Source organism: Myxine glutinosa, chromosome 3 (assembly GCF_964187855.1).
Source record: "Myxine glutinosa chromosome 3, kmMyxGlut1.1, whole genome shotgun sequence".
Taxonomy (NCBI): Eukaryota; Metazoa; Chordata; class Myxini; order Myxiniformes; family Myxinidae; genus Myxine; species Myxine glutinosa.
In genome coordinates this window covers 29,046,670-29,064,930 of record NC_136263.1, presented here as the reverse complement: position 1 = coordinate 29,064,930, position 18,261 = coordinate 29,046,670, and positions in this window count along the sequence as shown.

Genomic DNA, 18,261 nt, shown 5'->3' with positions numbered 1-18,261 from the left:
ACATTATATTCTAGATGAGGCCTCAATAAATTCCAATGCAATGTTAAAACCACCTCTTTGGATTTATTATTCATCCCCCTACGAATATAACCGAAAACCCTATTACCTTAACCTATACCGATGTGGTACTGTGCTGTCTGCTTACTTCCCACATCCATTACCACCCTGGATCCTTCTGTGTGATACCCTCCAAGATTGCTCCTTGCTTCATGTCCGAGTAATCTCTATTTTCATGATTCTTACCCTTCCCCAGCACCTCGCATTTCCTTCTGTTAAACTGAACCTACCAATCTTTTAATCAATCTATTTAAATAGCTGTACTTTTTGGAATTTGATCACCCCGTCTCTGCTATCTTCCAAACCTCCATGATTAACTCCCAGGTGAATATTGTCTCACCACGGAGCTTTCTATACTCTCCTAGCATTCCTCGCTGTTTCTTTACTTCCTCCACTCAGACCTGGGTCTTCTTTACACAATATTGTTGATGAGGCCTCATTTACACAACCATACATAACTTCCCCTCCCCCCCCCCCAAAAAAAAACAAATAAGCAAACAACAAACAAAACATTTTTAAAAAAGAGAAAAAACATATCAGGATGGAATAAATTTTAAAAAAAACAAGGAAGGAAGGACACCACAATAGTACTCCACAATACGACACCACAATACGACACCACAATCCGACACCGCAATACGACACCGCAATACTACACCGTAATACGACACCGCAATACTACACCGTAATACCACACTGTAATACCACACCGCAATACGACACCGCAATACGACACCGCAATACTACACCGTAATACGACATGCAATACTACACCATAATACGACACCGCAATACTACACCGTAATACCACACTGTAATACCACACCGCAATACGACACCGCAATACTACACCGTAATACGACATGCAATACTACACCATAATACGACACCCCAATACTACACCATAATACGACACCGCAATACTACACTGTAATACGACACCGCAATACTACACCGTAATACGACACCCCAATACTACACCGTAATACCACACCACAATACTACACCGTAATACAACACCCCAATACTACACCGTAATACCACACCACAATACTACACCGTAATACGACACCGCAATACTACACCGTAATACGACACCGCAATACTACACCGTAATACGACACCGCAATACTACACCGTAATACGACACCGCAATACTACACCGTAATACGACACCGCAATACTACACCGTAATACGACACCCCAATACTACACCGTAATACCACACCACAATACTACACCGTAATACGACACCCCAATACTACACCGTAATACGACACCCCAATACTACACCGTAATACGACACCCCAATACTACACCGTAATACCACACCACAATACTACACCGTAATACGACACCCCAATACTACACCGTAATACCACACCGCAATACCACACCGCAATACGACACCGCAATACTACACCGTAATACGACACTGCAATACTACACCGTAATACCACACCGTAATACGACACCCCAATACTACACCGTAATACCACACCGCAATACTAAACCGCAATACGAAACCGTAATACTATACCGCAATACTACACCGTAATACCACACCGCAATACCACACCGCAATACTACACCGTAATACGACACCGCAATACTACACCGTAATACCACACCATAATATGACACCGCAATACTACCCGTAATACGACACCCCAATACTACACCGTAATACCACACCGCAATACTAAACCGCAATACGAAACCGTAATACTATACCGCAATACTACACCGCAATACCACACCGCAATACCACACTGCAATATTACACCGGAATACGACACCGCAACACGACACCGCAACACGACACCGCAACACGACACCGCAACACGACACCGCAACACGACACCGCAATAAGACACCGCAATACTTTTACCGATTGCCACCAGGACATATTTTGACATTTTTCCGTCGCGATCCTGCAAGAAATGAAATACACAATTATAACAGCTCACACTACAAATCTACAACTACCTCTAATATAGACATCTTCATGCAATTGTTATGATTGCTCCACAGTCACCTATGACAAAAAAAGTAAAATGATTGTGGTGTCATATTGTGCTGTCATTCCTTCAAACCCTGTATGCTTGTTTAAAAAAAAATCCATCTCGAAAATCCAACCGTTTTATTAAATTTTTCATAAATGTTTTTTTTTCTCACTTGGTTACAGTATAACATGCATGTACATTGTACAGTGCATGTGTGTATGTATATATATATATATATATATATATATATATATATATATATATATATATATATATATATATATATATATATATATATCGTTGCAAGAATAAGAATCAAAAGTTTCTAGTTTTTTATTGTAGGTTGTGGTTAGATTATATTGCTTTGAGGGACCGTCCTCTTTACCGAGCATCGGTGCTGCGCAGCAGTTTCTTGGCAAGGGTTCCATTGCCTCAGTGTTCTTTGTCCATTTTCTATCCTCTTAATGCTGAGAATCAAGAAAGGAATCAGCACGTACCATCTTTAAAGTCTTCGGTGTACACCCACCTCCCAGATTCTTATCGCTCCAACCATTACACCACAAAGTCTGGTTGTTGTAGTTAGATGTGGCGATTGTTTAATTAATTTGACCCTTTGGGCCATGCCTATTCGTCTATTTGTGTGGATGGCAAGTTTCTATGGTTGTTGTATCGCCCCGGACAGTTCTCTCGAACAAGCCCGCTGCAAGGAGACAGCCGATCACTCTCCCAGGAACGACTCAGAGATCCCCCACATCCAGGATGGTGCACACCGCCTTCGCGAAGTCAGGGCCATGACGGATTTGGAGAAAGAAAGAGAGCCAATAGGCAGAGACAAGAGGGAAAGGGCCGTCGGCACTTCGACCGCAACCACGCTGCCATGACAAAACCGGGCAGCAGGGAAGAATGGGGAAGATTTGGCCCCCGACTTGCATTGCGGGGTACAACCACCATGAAGACGCATCCCCGATAGTTGCAGTTTCTATAGTTGTTGGTGATGATGTTTGGACTTGGCGAGTAATTTTGTTTATCCACATCATGTACATTACTTGTATATCCTGAAATTACCAATTTGCCTATTTCTGGGATATGGAGTCCATTCTCGTCGTTCGCTGAGTCTCATGTGGGTCTCCCACCCGTTTCAAGTAGCCATTGGTTAATGGCCGTGCCACGTGTTCATTCTGCCAATGACCATCTTAAAACTTGTTATTAAACTTTTGCTTTGAAAAGTATTTATTGATTGCTTTGGCAGCATTCTCCTTGAAAAGGTATAAGATAAGAAATAGAAGTCGAGAGCAGAAGTTTTTGTCGAACCTCGACTCTGATTCTGCAACTGGACCAGACGGCATCAGCCCACGGGTCCTAAAATCCTGCTCTGCCGCTCTATCTCACCCTCTCTCTGTTCTTTTCACCCTATCTTTTGCTCAAGGTCATCTGCCAGCATCCTGGAAATCAGCAAACATTACCGCTTTACACAAAAAAGGTGCAAAAACAGATCCTTTTAACTACAGACCAATCAGCCTGCTCCCAATTATCAGCAAAGTCATGGAATCCATCATTGCTTCGGATATGAAATCTTTCCTCTTCTCCAATGGCTTGATCTCTGATCATCAATTTGGATTCAGACCAGGTCACTCTACTCTGGACATGCTGCTTCTCCTGTCTCAACAATGGATGGAGGTCCTCAATGCCAAACAGGAAATCAGAGCTGTCTCCCTTGACATATCACGTGCCTTCGATACGGTCTGGCACCCAGCTCTGCTCACCAAACTCTACTCCTATGGTATCCATGGAAATCTCCATGCATGGCTTGCGGACTTCCTCTCTGGTCGTAGTCAACGTGTGGCCCTGAATGGATTTCTCTCATCTCCCCTTCCTGTTCAGGCTGGAGTTCCCCAAGGAAGTGTGCTGGGCCCTGTGCTTTTTCTGGTCTTTATCAATGATCTCTCCGACTCTCTGGAAAATCCTCTCTATCTCTTTGCTGATGACTCCACTCTCTGCCGCTCCATTCCTCTTCCCTCAGATCGGCAGTCTGCAGCCTCCTCACTCTCTGAAGACCTGGACAAAATCACAGACTGGTCAAACAAGTGGAACATGTCTTTCAATCCTGACAAATCTCACACTCTTACTATGTCTCTCTGAAAAGATCGACTGGACAACCCTCCCATCTACTTTCTCAACAATCCTCTCCAAGAAGTTCTGTCGCTCAAGCTTTTGGGTCTCACTATCTGCCATGATCTTTCTTGGGAAAACCACATTTCCAAGCTGGCCTGCAAAGCCAGTCGCCGACTGGGCATCCTCCATCGTGCGAAGTCCTTCCTAGGCACACCTGAGCTCCTCACCACATACAAGGCTTTCATCCGCAGCTCAATGGAATACTGTTCTCCCCTATGGGCTGGTGCTCCTGCCTCACACTTAGCTCGGCTTCACGCTGTTGAAACCAAAGCTTTCAGAATCATTGGAATCTCCCGCGATGAAGCTATCTCTGAGGGCCTTTCACTCACTCACCGCAGGCAGGTAGGTGGTCTTTCTGTCTTCTACCGACTCCTCTCCGGCCTTGCTCCCCCAGCTCTCTCTGTGCTCTGTCCCCCAAATATTCCTACAGGTCGCACAAGATCTGCCAGCAAGCCTCTGATGGTTAAACTGCCGAAATCTCGGCTCTCTGCTCACCTTCACTCCTTCATTCCTCTTTTCTCCCGCCTCTGGAACAAACTCCCACACTCCCTTCAATCCCATTCCTCCCTCCAGGTCTTTAAAACAGCTGTTCACCACCATCTCTTATCTTCCCCCATCCAAAACCTTGATCTTTTCTACCCCCACTAATTCACCCCAGATCCACCTTGTTTGTAATTCCAACTTCTTTCCTGGTAGTCCTGGCAGTGTCCATATGTTTTATGCCTCTCCCACCCCCTTTCCCATTTTTCCCCCCCAAAGCCCTCTCCCTCCCACAGATCTCTCGATGTCTCCATGTCTCTCGGTTCCTGCTCTCAAATGTTGTGTTTGTGTCCTTCCCCCTCTCTCCCCATCTTGTCTACCGCTCCCGATGTAATCATCGGTTATGTGTCGGTTTGTCGGTTTGTCTTTCTGTGTGATAAATGTTCGCTCTTTCACGAGCCTCGATCTTGTATACAAAAAAAACCAAAAAAAAAACAACAACAGCATACCTTGTCATTTCAGTCGAGGGTCTTGCTGGCATGGGTCCAGTCAACATGCCCTTGTCTGCCACATTTATTAATGGAGTAGCCGAAACCGGTGGAACATCCACGGAAGGGAGGATGTGGTGTATGGATAGAGTGTACTATTATGGATGGCATAGGGGATTTGCTTGTCCGAGTAAGAGTTAGGAAGAAAGATGAGAATGAAGAGTGCGTATATGAACAACGTATTTATTGCAATCTACTTAAATGACAACGCTACGATATACTTTTGAAAAATGAATGGATTCGTAATAGGAATCGGCATAGCACCACTCTGGCCACACTGGCGCAGTGGTATGTGTCAATGGAAAGGAACATCAGTACAACCATAGACTTTTTAAAAAATGAACGACTTAGTAAATCGACTGGAATTAGCCCCATACTGGCGCATTGGTAAGCGTCAATGTCAAGGCAGAGCAGTAGGAATATAATACAATGAACGCAGTATCAGAGGTTGAAATTATTTTAAAACTTCTGGATAAACAATGTTTGGGGTAATAGTCAAGCCTCTGACGACTCCTTGCGTACTCGTATTATATCAACCTTGATATACACATCTTTGAACGACCGTGCACTTGAACATGCCACATATAACTGGCCGTGGGAGAAGACAGGAGCAGGCAAATAGATACCCAGTTTACGGAATGTTTGGCCCTGGCTGTACGTGATAAACAAAGAGCGTGGTTGGAAGAAATTATGGTAAACCCACCTGATGAGGTTAGCGTACACCGCGATCGACGACACCGGCACAAATGCATGCTCTGGATTGTCCACTCAGTGGACGGCTTGCTGTCGCCTTCGACTGTCCAATCAGCGGACGGCTTGCTTCGCCTTCACCCAGCAGACGCCAATAAGATGGCGTCGTATCGGCAGTTAATCGGATGCTTTTGGGCCCCAACGTCGGCTAATTCAGATTTTTCGAGTATGCCTGTACGTGATAAACAAAGAGCGCGGTTCGTAGATCGTAAATCCATTAGTGCCGTGGGCATCGGGTCACTGGGTGCGGCGTAAAAGGGATAACAAAGTCGAGTCCTTACACTATTATTATATAGAATAACAATGGCCAGGTGAAAATAATACACACCGATGGACTGCACTATTGAACATAGCCATAACATGCAATCAGGTATACAAGCTGGGATCCTGTCAAGGCCCACAAGTGAACTTATAACATACGAGCAGGAGTACCCGGCGTTGCCAGGGGATGGTTGGGAAGCAGGAGAGGGAGGGGTGAGGAAGGGAGTGGGGAGGGGTTGTGAGGGGAGAGGGAGGGGAAAGATATGCTACATATACATCTTTTGGGGGAGGGGGGAGGGAGGGTGGAGTGGCTCTGACAGGCCCCTCCGTTTTGGGGGAGGGGGGGGGGTATGGGAAGGAGAAAAATAATTTCTTGTGCAAAGAGTGCTTTAACCTCAGTATTGCACAGGTAAAAAATTAAATTCTAGTACCCTCTGCCACCAACACCAGGTGGCGCTACCATTTACATAGAGAATTTACATCCCTCTCCCAGTCCCCCACACCCCCGAATGAGGCCGTGGCCACATAGCCTAAGTTATCCCTAGACAGAGTTGTATTTGTATTTGTACCCCGAGTAAAGTATAAAAGCGTTTATAGCTGGAGTACCCGGCGTTGCTCAAGTGAAAAAGAAACATTAACATATTTGAAATGAGAACAAATATAATGGAAAAGCAATTACATCCAAATCAGAATCCATCATAAATGTCAAATCATCATTTTACCTTTTCGTTGAATATATGCTGGTGAATGTGACATTCGTCACGTTTCTGAGTTAAGTATGATGCCGAACAGGAAGAAAAAGAAGCCTACCACAAACTTCGACTGCTTCTGGAATTGTTTTATTATTTGTGTTCAAATGTCTGGTGAATGTTTTGTATTTATTTATGCGAATGTGTACTTGTATATAAATGTCATTCTTGAATCAAAAAGGCTTCGGCACTATAAAGAGATTTTTTTTTTAAATCAAAAAAACCAACTTAAATTTTTTTTTTAACCTAAAACACTCCTGGGATCTCGCTGATGAACCTCTAAAAGTTTGACGAAGATCCGTTCAGCCATCTCTGAGAAAAATTGCGACACAGATAAACACACAGACCAACGGCTCTCTTATATAGCACACTAGCGACTGGCGAGGTACCCGTGCTCTGCACAGGTAGGAAACCAAAAGCAAACAAACAATGCGGAAATGGCGAATGCTAAACCATGAACCAATAAATTACAAATTCCTGTGCCACCTTCAGTCGAACGTCAGGCATGGACAGCAGGTTTGTGAAGGACTTGGACAAAAAACGTTCCCAGTGTGAATGTTGCTATATCCAGTCAATGGTGAAACTGCGAATGGGGAATCCGCGAATGTCACAGATGGAAACCCTTTTGTCATTTCCTCATTCTGCTTTAAACTCAATATCTCTATATTTTCATTCCAAACAGCATCATTCATTATTCCAATCACAAATGAATACCATAGTGTCAATATATCAGAATATAATGTTAAATCACGATTATATTGTGATTTCAAACCAGCGAGCCATCATCATCTTGTTCACTTCTGGATTGGCAGCAGCTCGTAACGATGGTATTTCAAAATTATAATTTTATCGAGGAACTTACGAAAGCTCCTACCTACCTTACAACATCCGCTGGAACCCAAAAACGTTTCACAGAAGGTTTGGAAGGGCTAGCCCCAAAACGAAGGGAGTAGTTTGGGGACGGACGGACGGACGGACAGAGAGACAGACACTCCTGTTTTATAATACAATATAGATTAATGCATTCTTCATGGTAAAGATAACCCCAGCCTTATGCGGCCAAACAGCTTCACATCACACTTCATGTATTTGTTACCTGTTACTGATACCATAAGTCATTGATTGCCAATAGATTCAAATGATTTCACATTTCATTGTAACTGACGAAAAACAACTAGGGGTAAAAGCTTGAATCCTCTCTCCCTTCTTGTGTTTGTGTTAAAACGTAAAACAGACGATTCCCAATAGGGCTTAGTTCTGCTTTTTATTGGGCCGGCCAGGTGAGAATTTGTTCAGACGAGACATAAAATAAGCTAGTAGAATAAGAAGATGACGTCACAGTTATTTTGTGCCGAAATGTGACTCCGTATGTTTACTTTTGAGGCTGTGTAAGCTCCAAAGCAATAACCTGAGCTGCCTGTTCATCTTTCCTTCCTTAAAAACAATCTGATGTCTGTTGCTTTTTTTTTTTTGCGTCCAGTTGGAAAGGTGCAACGAAAGGCATCTTTCACCCAACTACTCGAGTCCCATTTTATAGTGCAAGACAGAGAGGCGTAGGATTGTGAAAAATCTCAAAATTGTCACCAGGAACAAGAAAAGCAAAGAATGGGCAGAAATCTCAGCTTGATAGATCCTGTTAAAGTCTAAAAATCGATATTGTGAATTGTAGGCTATAGATAAATTAGGATGTACAGAGGACAGTAGACAAAGGGACGAAAGCTTAAGTACGGATCATTGGGGGAATGGGAATCATAAAACATTTGTGAGCATGGGAAAAATAGTTTAGAGACTATCTTTGTGCAGTTTCATGAAATAGTATAGGCCCGGTGTTCACTGAACAGTTAAGGTGGTTTTATTTTTATAATTTTAATTTTTGGGGGTGGGGGTGGGGGTGAGTATATTATCATTGCTTAAGATCTTAGGGTCTTGGGCTTGAGTCCCTGTCGTGCCGTTGCATACGAAATAATGATGCAGTATTATATTTTGCCTTTAGCAAATCATGGGTAAGACCATCTGGATTATTTTGACCTGGACCACAGTCAATCTCACCCATGGCAGGATGTAGTTATTCCTCGTTGTGTCTATGTGGCTCTTCCTTACTTGCAACGGTATGCAAAGGAAAACAGAGTAGTTGTGAACCCAAATAAACAAATAATGAGGGAAGAAAGATCACAGGTAAGTATAGGGGTCAATGTTTGATGGCGTCGAGTCACCATGTTGAAGAAGAGGAGAAAATAATATGATTGGACAGGGGGTGATTTCACACAGGTGGGAGGAAGAAAGTAGGAAAGCATTGAAGGCCCCCTCTTCAATTCCCCCCCCCCCCCCCACCTTCCCATGCCTCCTCCCCCCAAGCCCTCTCCCTCCCACGGATCTTCCGTTGTCCCTGTTCTCTGCTGTTGTACTTGTGTTCCTCCCTCTCTCTCTCCCCATCTTGTCTCCCGCTCCCTTTTTTGTATGTTTTGTGTGTCCGTTTTTTTTTTTGTGATTGATGTTATTAGCTCTTACACGAGCCTCGATCTTGTATCCAAAAAAAAAAGGCATTTTGAACATTTCCAATAAATATTGGAAATGCTGAGCTGAATGAGCAATTTGAGCACATTTAGGAATGAGCAATTTTATGAGCAAAAGAATGAACTCAAACATGATTTGCTAAAGCTCAGAGGAGCAGATAACAGGAGTGCAAGACCAGAAAGCTACTAGGTCACAAATTAGTTTACTCTCTCGAAACCACGTCCAATGAAATCATTATTTCATCAATCTCGATGTGGACATTTCTGATTCGGTTGATAAAATATTTAGCGTTCTTTCCATTGTGTGCTGAATGGGTTGTTAATAAATTATTTTAAAATTAAATTACTGCTCAATGTGCTATCCTTTACAATATATATCATATATATATCATATATATATATATATATATATATATATATATATATATATATATACACACGGCGTTGCCCAGGTTCTTTTTGAATGAATTTACTACTATAATTCAGCTTTTACTCGCAGCCATAGAAGATTGACTACTATAATTCAGCTCAGCTTTTCATTGCGAAATGGGCCCAGCCCGGCCTCACCACCTAGCCTATAGCCTTCCCGGGGCCCGTCCCGACATTTTTTGTTTTAGAGGTTTCCTCTTATCTTTCACCGTTCAGATTAATGCATGCAGACAAACAAACAAACAAACAAACAAAAACTTTCTTTTATATTGTTGCGGTTTTGAGTTTGTACAGTGAGTCTAATAAAGGTTAAAATTTGCCCCCCATAGTCACACAAGCAACATGTAGCCTCGCGATAATATAGTTATGTCTTAGTATTTGTGAGCTTAGTTCCTTTCCATTGTTAGTTCTGCGTTGAAGTAGATTCAGGAGAATAGGCCCTACTGCCACCGACTATCCAACGTCCATAGCCTCATGCCCTTTTGCGCTAACGTTGGTTCATTTTGGGCGAGTTAAAACGAGGCAGGCTTGGAGGACCGGGGTGGAGCCGTGGGCAGAGCGGCAGAAGTGCTGACGGTAAGCACGAGCCGCCAATCAGAGCTCAGAGGTGGTGGCGGCGGCGTTGCGTCACAGGGCGTGGTGAGGAGGTTCGAGAGGGTTCCAGACGGTTCGTGGGCGTAGCTATAAAACCCGTTGCGCAAAGCCCTCGAAAGGACTAGCGCGGGAAAGCCGATGAACAAAGGACTGAAGCAAAGGACTCGCGTGAACAAGAATTGGTGAGAGGACTAGCGCGGGAAAGCTGATGAACAAAGGACTGAAGCAAAGGACTCGCGTGAACAGGAATTGGTGAGAGGACTAGCGCGGGAAAGCTGATGAACAAAGGACTGAAGCAAAGGACTCGCGCGCACTGACCAACCAGCCTGGAAGGTTCGAGGAAGAGGAGTTGTGAGCGTCTGAGAACTGTACAGATATGCAGCAAAGCCGACGCGCATAAACCAAGAGACGCGCTTTTATGAGTGACGCTCGGTTGAGATTTAGGCCGATCACTATACAGTGCATTTGAGACGCGCCAGTGAGGAAAACGGCTGAGTAATTGCCAGCCGCGCTGAAAGTCCTGCCCTTTGCCCTACCGCCCCATCATCTGCCTTGTTCGGGAGACGCGCTACGAGTTCCTGCCATCGCCTGCTACCATCTTCGCGGGACGTGCGGGGACCGTGGAGAGCCGGACGGAGGCCGTCTCTGGATGACCACGTCGACGCGTTTTCTGACCACCTACCCATCTGAAATTCCCTGTGTGAGTGAGACGGGCCCAGTGTCTGGGGATAAGCTAAGACTGACTAAGGCTGCTCTGTGTCTCTGCATCCCCGATCATTGTAAATACGTGTGGGAATAATTAAACCTGTGTTCTTCCTTTCTTCCATTTGATCGTTCCTGTGGTTTCTTCATTGGCTTAGCGTGGTACGTGTAGAACCGCTCAAATCGGGTTCCACTAATTAAGACTGCATGGACCACGTGGTACTCAATCCGCTCGGCATACCCAAACCACACGTGGCTCGTGCGAGGCTTGCTTCCTCGCCTCCAGGGCGGCGCGGGGAATTAGGTACGAGCGAGAAGTGGTCTCGAGACCCTACTCCGCGTTTGTCCGGAAGGGACGTATCAAGCCTCGGTTCCGCCAAGCCCAGAAAGAACAAGGGGATTAATTCCCCCTTGGTAAGGGAAAGAAGGGTGGCGTAGAACCGCAACAATATAATATATATATATATATATATATATATATATATATATATATATATATATATATATATATATATATATATGTATATATATATATATATATATATATATATATATATATATATATATATATATATGCAAAGATTTGCGCTAGGGAGTAAATCCAAATGAATCCATGGTAAGATCTCCAACCTTTAATTGAACAAACAATGACTCAACGTTTCGATTAACAACATGTGACAAAGCCACACGCCTCCGTTAATCTTCCTCCAGAATCCCCTTATAAGTCCAGCTTTGCCCACCAGCTTTGCCCACCCCACTTTGCATATACCCCGCCCACTTTGCATATAAGGGGATGTTGAGATGATTTTATCACTCTTGAGGAAGATTAACGGAGGTGTGTGGCTTTGTCACATGTTGTTAATCGAAACGTTGAGTCATTGTTTGTTCAATTAAAGGTTGGAGATCTTACCATGGAGTTATATATATATATATATATATATATATATATATATATATATATATATATATATATATATATATATATATATATATATATATATACAGTCATCCCTCGCTATATCGCGGTTCACTTTTCGCGGATTCGGTACATCGCGGTTTTTTCTCGCTAGTATATGTAAAATTATATCGCGGATTTTTCGCTATATCGCGGGATTTTGCGGTATAAATGTATTTTTATATACTATTATTTTAAATATTTTTGTGGTAAAATAAGCATTTTCTAGCCTAAAAAATTAAAAAACGTAAAGAAATAAGAAAAATACAGTATTTAAAACATATTACAAGAAATAAAATACTGTACATAGTGTACAGTAGAAGGGTAGACAAAGAGTCGTGCGTATGGAAAACGCCAGTACATTCATCATCGTCATCACCTTCATCGTCATCAGTACTGCACAGCTAATTCATCATCATCTTCATCACGCAAGTTGTAGTATTGAAGAGCCGGGGCTCTTGCTTGATACGGACGAAATGACGGGCAAGACACAAACTCGTCCGAGAAGATATTTATTCTCAAAACCAACTCGGGAACACTGAAAAGCCCATTTATCGGGCTGCATTATAAAGCACAACCAGAAACCGAAAGCCACGCCTCTCAAGCGTGGCGTGCTTCGGTGAATCGGTGGTCACGTGATCAACAGGTGTAGCTGATTATACCCGCAAAGCGCGGCACGCTTTAGCGGTCACGTGACCAGCCACTCTCGCGCCGGGAATCCCCGCCGGTGACGTCACCGGCTGGAGCAAGGAGATTCTGATGCTGGTCTTGCTTGGGGAACCCATGGGTAGCTACAGTATCTTCAATGGTGAGTACCCATTAGAATTTTATATGTTGTTAAAATTACGTATGTTTAAGAGTGTAAAAAGTGTTTAAGAGTATAGGAAGTGTTTATAAGAGTATGGGAAAGGTTAATAAGAGTGTGGGGAGTTCATAATGCTTTAAAATATATATAAAAAAAATAAAAAAATATGGTCGCTACTTCGCGGATTTTCGTTTATCGCGGGGGGTTCTGGAACGTAACCCCCGCGATAAACGAGGGTTCACTGTATATATATATATATATATATATATTGTTACGGTCCGCGGATTAGGATGTTATTTTTACCGAGCGGAGGTATAACCGCGGCCGAACTGTTCTTCCCCGATTCACCCGATTTACCCAACGTTGGCCGTATCGCGCCACAGCTACTCAATCTGGAAAACTCTAAAGCGACCGAATGCAAAGAGGAAGAAGACGTACAGAACTTTCTGTTCCCCAAGCATTTTCCCCAAGAATATCCCTTCTTTTCTGTATTTTCCCACAAGGCACAAACCATATAAAGACGCCTTTTCTACGCCCCTAGCATTTTCCCCAAGAATATTCCTTCTTTTCTGTATTTTCCCACAAGGCACAAACCACATAAAGACGCCTTTTCTACGCCTTTGGCATTTTCCCCAAGAATATCCCTTCTTTTCTGTATTTTCCCACATGGCAGAAACCACATAAAGACGCCTTTTCTATTCCCCTGGCATTTTCCCCAAGAATATTCCTTCTTTTCTGTATTTTCCCACAAGGCCAGGGGCGTAGAAATCACGGCGAGGGCACGTCTTTTCGAAGCTGCTCCATGCGCTCACGCTTTCGAAGCTAAGTGATATTTCTCAATCGTGTTTTTGTCGAGACTGTATCTATCTTTCGGTGTATGTACCCATAGCGTATCTTTTGGAAAATTTTCGGTGCTAATTTTTCGTACATGTATACACAATCGTCTGTTAATGGTATCGAATATTCTGCGGCCTAGTACTCGTAGGCTTGGACTACCGTACCATCTCGGACCTTGTGGTTTATTTTTCTCTCAGCGATTCGTCGAATGCGCTGAAATTATTTTCGTTCACTGTTTCGTCCCAGTCGTTCACCCCGTACCTCCTTGTTTAATATCTGTACTCACAAAAAAAAAAAAAAAAAAAAAAAACCCCAAAAAAACTATTTCCTTCCCAGGTCTTATTCGTTTATTTGTTCTTTTTGTTCGTTCGTTCTTCGTTCGCGATCACGCGGTTAGAAATGTATAATCTCTCCCCTGAACAACTATTTTCTCTCATATATTATAACACCCTTTTCTTCTTTTCCTACAAAAGGATGCTTTCGTCTTGCTCACCAAATCTATTCATTCCAAAAAATATATATAATACCATCTCTTACAGTTCCTCCTTTCTACATTCCCTAAACTATCCAGAACTCCATCCCTCCTCCAGTGTCCTCAAACGTATTTTTGACTCGAAGGTCTCAAACTCATTTTGCAAAAAATGTTCGTTTCCCATGAATCGTACACTTTTCAAAATCCAATCTCACCCCTCCCCTCCAAATCCTCCCCATCACCCATCCCTTTCAAATCTCCCCCCTTGCCCTTTCCCTCCCCTCCCTCCTAAACTCCCCCCACACCCCTCCCCTCCGAGACTCTCCCTCGCTCCTCCCCTCCTAGACTCCCCTCTCACCCCTCCTCCTCAAAGCATCCTCCCTGCTTCTTCCTCCTTCCAACTTTCACCTTCATCTCCCCAAACCTTCTGCCTTGCTCTTCCCCCTCCTCAAATAACACCTCACTGTGCCTCACCCAATCTCCATCAAACCTTTTGTCCGCCCCATTCTTCCCTTTCTCCAAGCTATTCTGAAATCTCTGACACACCTTCAACAGCTCTCCCTACCTCTTCCTCCTCTTCCACATCTTACCCTACCCCTCCCCCCCCCTGTTCTGGACCCGATGCTCCCCCTTCCTCTTCATTAACGGTATGGACCTCAAACATCCGGGGCCTTCGCTCAAACTTGACTGACCTCTCCATACAGGTTGCTTCTGACAAACCAGATGTGATCTGCTTAACAGAAACTTTCCTCCTTCATGATGTCTCTGATGCCTTGGTATCTCTCCCAGGTTACTCCCTCCTCCGGTATGATAGACCTGAGCCTCGTCCTGGAGGTGGGGTTGCTATCTTTATAAAAAACTCTCTTCCTCACTCGCCCTCCACTGCCCTCTCTCCACCTCACCCCCAGGAATACCTTTGGCTACGGCTTCCCCTTCGCTCCCACCTTTTGTTCATATGTGTGTTGTACCGTCCACCAATCAGCGATGACTCCATCTACATCTCACTGTCTGATAATATGGACCAACTTCTATCTACCCATCCCAACTCTCTCTTCCTCATATGTGGTGATTTCAATTGTCACCATGCCAGTTGGCTGGGTGTGGGTACCTCTCTCACCAGCCATGGCTCTTCAGCAAAGGACTTCTGCGACTCACTGGGACTGACACAATCTGTCAATTTCCCGACCCGGATCTCAGTCAACGGAGCATCTTCTCTTCTGGATTTGGTTATGACAAACTTCCCTGAAAATGTCTGCTGCTCTTCTTCTGCTCCAATCGGCTCATCTGATCATGTGCTTGTCAAAGTGGACATCTCTCTGACCATTCTCAGAGAGCCTCCTCAGCGTCGACGAGTCTGGCATTTCACTCAGGCCAACTGGCACGGTCTTCAAGCAGCCATCAATCATCTGGACTGGTCTCCCATCTCTACCGCCTCTGACATCAACTCATCCTGGGAATTCTTTCAAAGTAAATTGCTCTCTCTCATGCACAGATTTATACCATCTCGTCTTCAGTTGTCATACCCTTCCTCCCGTCCATGGTACACGGAATCTTGTGGTGAGGCTGTTGCCCTGAAACAACTTGCTTTCGTCTCCTGGAAAGCAAATCCAACGGAAGGAAATCTCATTTCCTTTCACAAAGCCCGAAACAAGTGTGTGTCCACCCTCAGGAGAGCCAGGAAACAATATCTCACCATTCTCAAGACCGAACTCTCTTATCTGTCTCCCTCTTCCAAATCCTGGTGGCGTCTGGTCAAATCTGTTTCTGGGTTTGTTCCCCCTCCATCCCCTCCCTCACCTCAAACGGCTTAACGGCTGACTCCGCACGTGAAAAAGCTGAATGCCTCAACTCTGTGTTTGCCTCTAAATCTTGTGTCCCAAACCCATCCCTCTCTGTACCCACCGTACCCAGTCGTACCCAGCTGCTCCTGGACTCTGTGTCCTTTCCTCCTGACAAGGTGGAAAAGTTTCTGGCAACCCTCGACTCTGATTCTGCAACTGGTCCTGACGGCATCAGCCCACAGGTCCTAAAATCATGTTCTTCTGCACTTTCACTCCCTCTTTCTGTTCTCTTCACCCTCTCTTTTGCTCAAGGTCATCTGCCATCTGCTTGGAAATCAGCCAACATCACCGCTTTGCACAAAAAAGGTGCAAAAACAGATCCCAGCAACTACAGACCAATCAGCCTTCTCCCAATTATCAGCAAAGTCATGGAATCCATCATTGCTTCAGATATTAAATCTTTCCTCTTCTCCAATGGCTTGATCTCTGATCATCAATTTGGTTTCAGACCTGGTCACTCTACTCTGGACATGCTGCTTCTGCTTTCTCAACAATGGATGGAGGTCCTCAACGCCAAACAGGAAATTAGAGCTGTCTCCCTTGACATTTCACGTGCCTTCGATACGGTCTGGCACCCTGCTCTGCTCTCCAAACTCTCCTCCTTTGGTATCCATGGAAATCTCCACGCATGGCTGGCGGACTTCCTCTCTGGTCGTAGTCAACATGTGGCCCTGAATGGGTTTCTCTCATCTCCTCTTCCTGTTCAGGCTGGAGTTCCCCAAGGTAGTGTTCTGGGCCCTGTGCTTTTTCTGGTCTTCATCAATGATCTCTCTGACTCTCTTGAAAATCCTCTCTATCTCTTTGCTGACGACTCTACTCTCTGTCGCTCCATTCCTCATCCCTCAGATCGGCAGTCTGCAGCGTCCTCATTCTCTGCAGACCTGGACAAAATCACAGACTGGTCAAACAAGTGGAACATGTCTTTCAATCCTGACAAATCTCACACTCTTACAATGTCTCTCCGAAAGGACTGACTGGACAACCCTCCCATCTACTTTCTCAACAATCCTCTCCAAGAAGTTCTGTCGCTCAAGCTTTTGGGTCTCACTATCTGCCATGATCTTTCTTGGGAAAACCACATTTCCAAGCTGGCCTCCAAAGCCAGTCGCCGACTGGGCATCCTCCGTCGTGCGAAGTCCTTCCTTGGCACACCTGAGCTCCTCACCACATACAAGGCTTTCATCCGCAGCTCAATGGAATACTGTTCCCCCCTCTGGGCTGGTGCTCCTGCCTCACACCTTGCTCGGCTTCACGCTGTTGAGGCCAAAGCTTTCAGAATCATTGGAATCTCCTGCGATGTAGTCAACGCCGAGGGCCTTTCACTCACTCACCGCAGGCAGGTTGGTGGTCTTTCTGTCTTCTACCGACTCCTCTCCGGCCTTGCTCCCCCAGCTCTCTCTGTGCTCTGTCCCCCCAATATTCCTTCAGGTCGCACAAGATCTGCCTGCAACCCTCTTCTGGTTAAACTGCCAAAGTCTAGGCTCTCTGCTCACCTTCACTCTTTCATTCCCCTTTTCTCCCGCCTCTGGAACAAACTCCCCCACTCCCTTCAATCCCACTCCTCCCTCCAGGTCTTTAAAACAGCTGTTCACCACCATCTCTTATCTTCCCCCATCGAAAACCTTGATCTTTTCTACCCCCGGTAATTCACCCCAGAGTCCTTGCAGTGTTCATATGTTTTAATCCTCTCCCACCTCCCCCCAAGTCCTCCCGATGTCCCTGCTCTCAAATGTTGTGTTTGTGTCCTTCCCCCTCTCTTTTGTGTCCTTCCCCCTCTCTCCCCATCTTGTCTACCGCTCCCCTTTTTTTTTGTGTTTTGTGTGTCGGTTTGTCTTTTTGTGTGATTAATGTTAGCTCTTTCACGAGCCTCGATCTTGTATACAAAAAAAAGAAGAGTAACGGGATTTATTATTATTTACACACATAAGCAAAAAGAGCAGTCACGATTATTTACAGGGGACATGAGACGCAGGTGACACAGTGAAAATTACTAGCTTATACAGACTTAGTTACTACCCAGGACAGAACAAACAAAGACGACTCACACGGGGAATTGCAGAGTGGATTGGCTGGAAGGAGGTGTGTGGCTG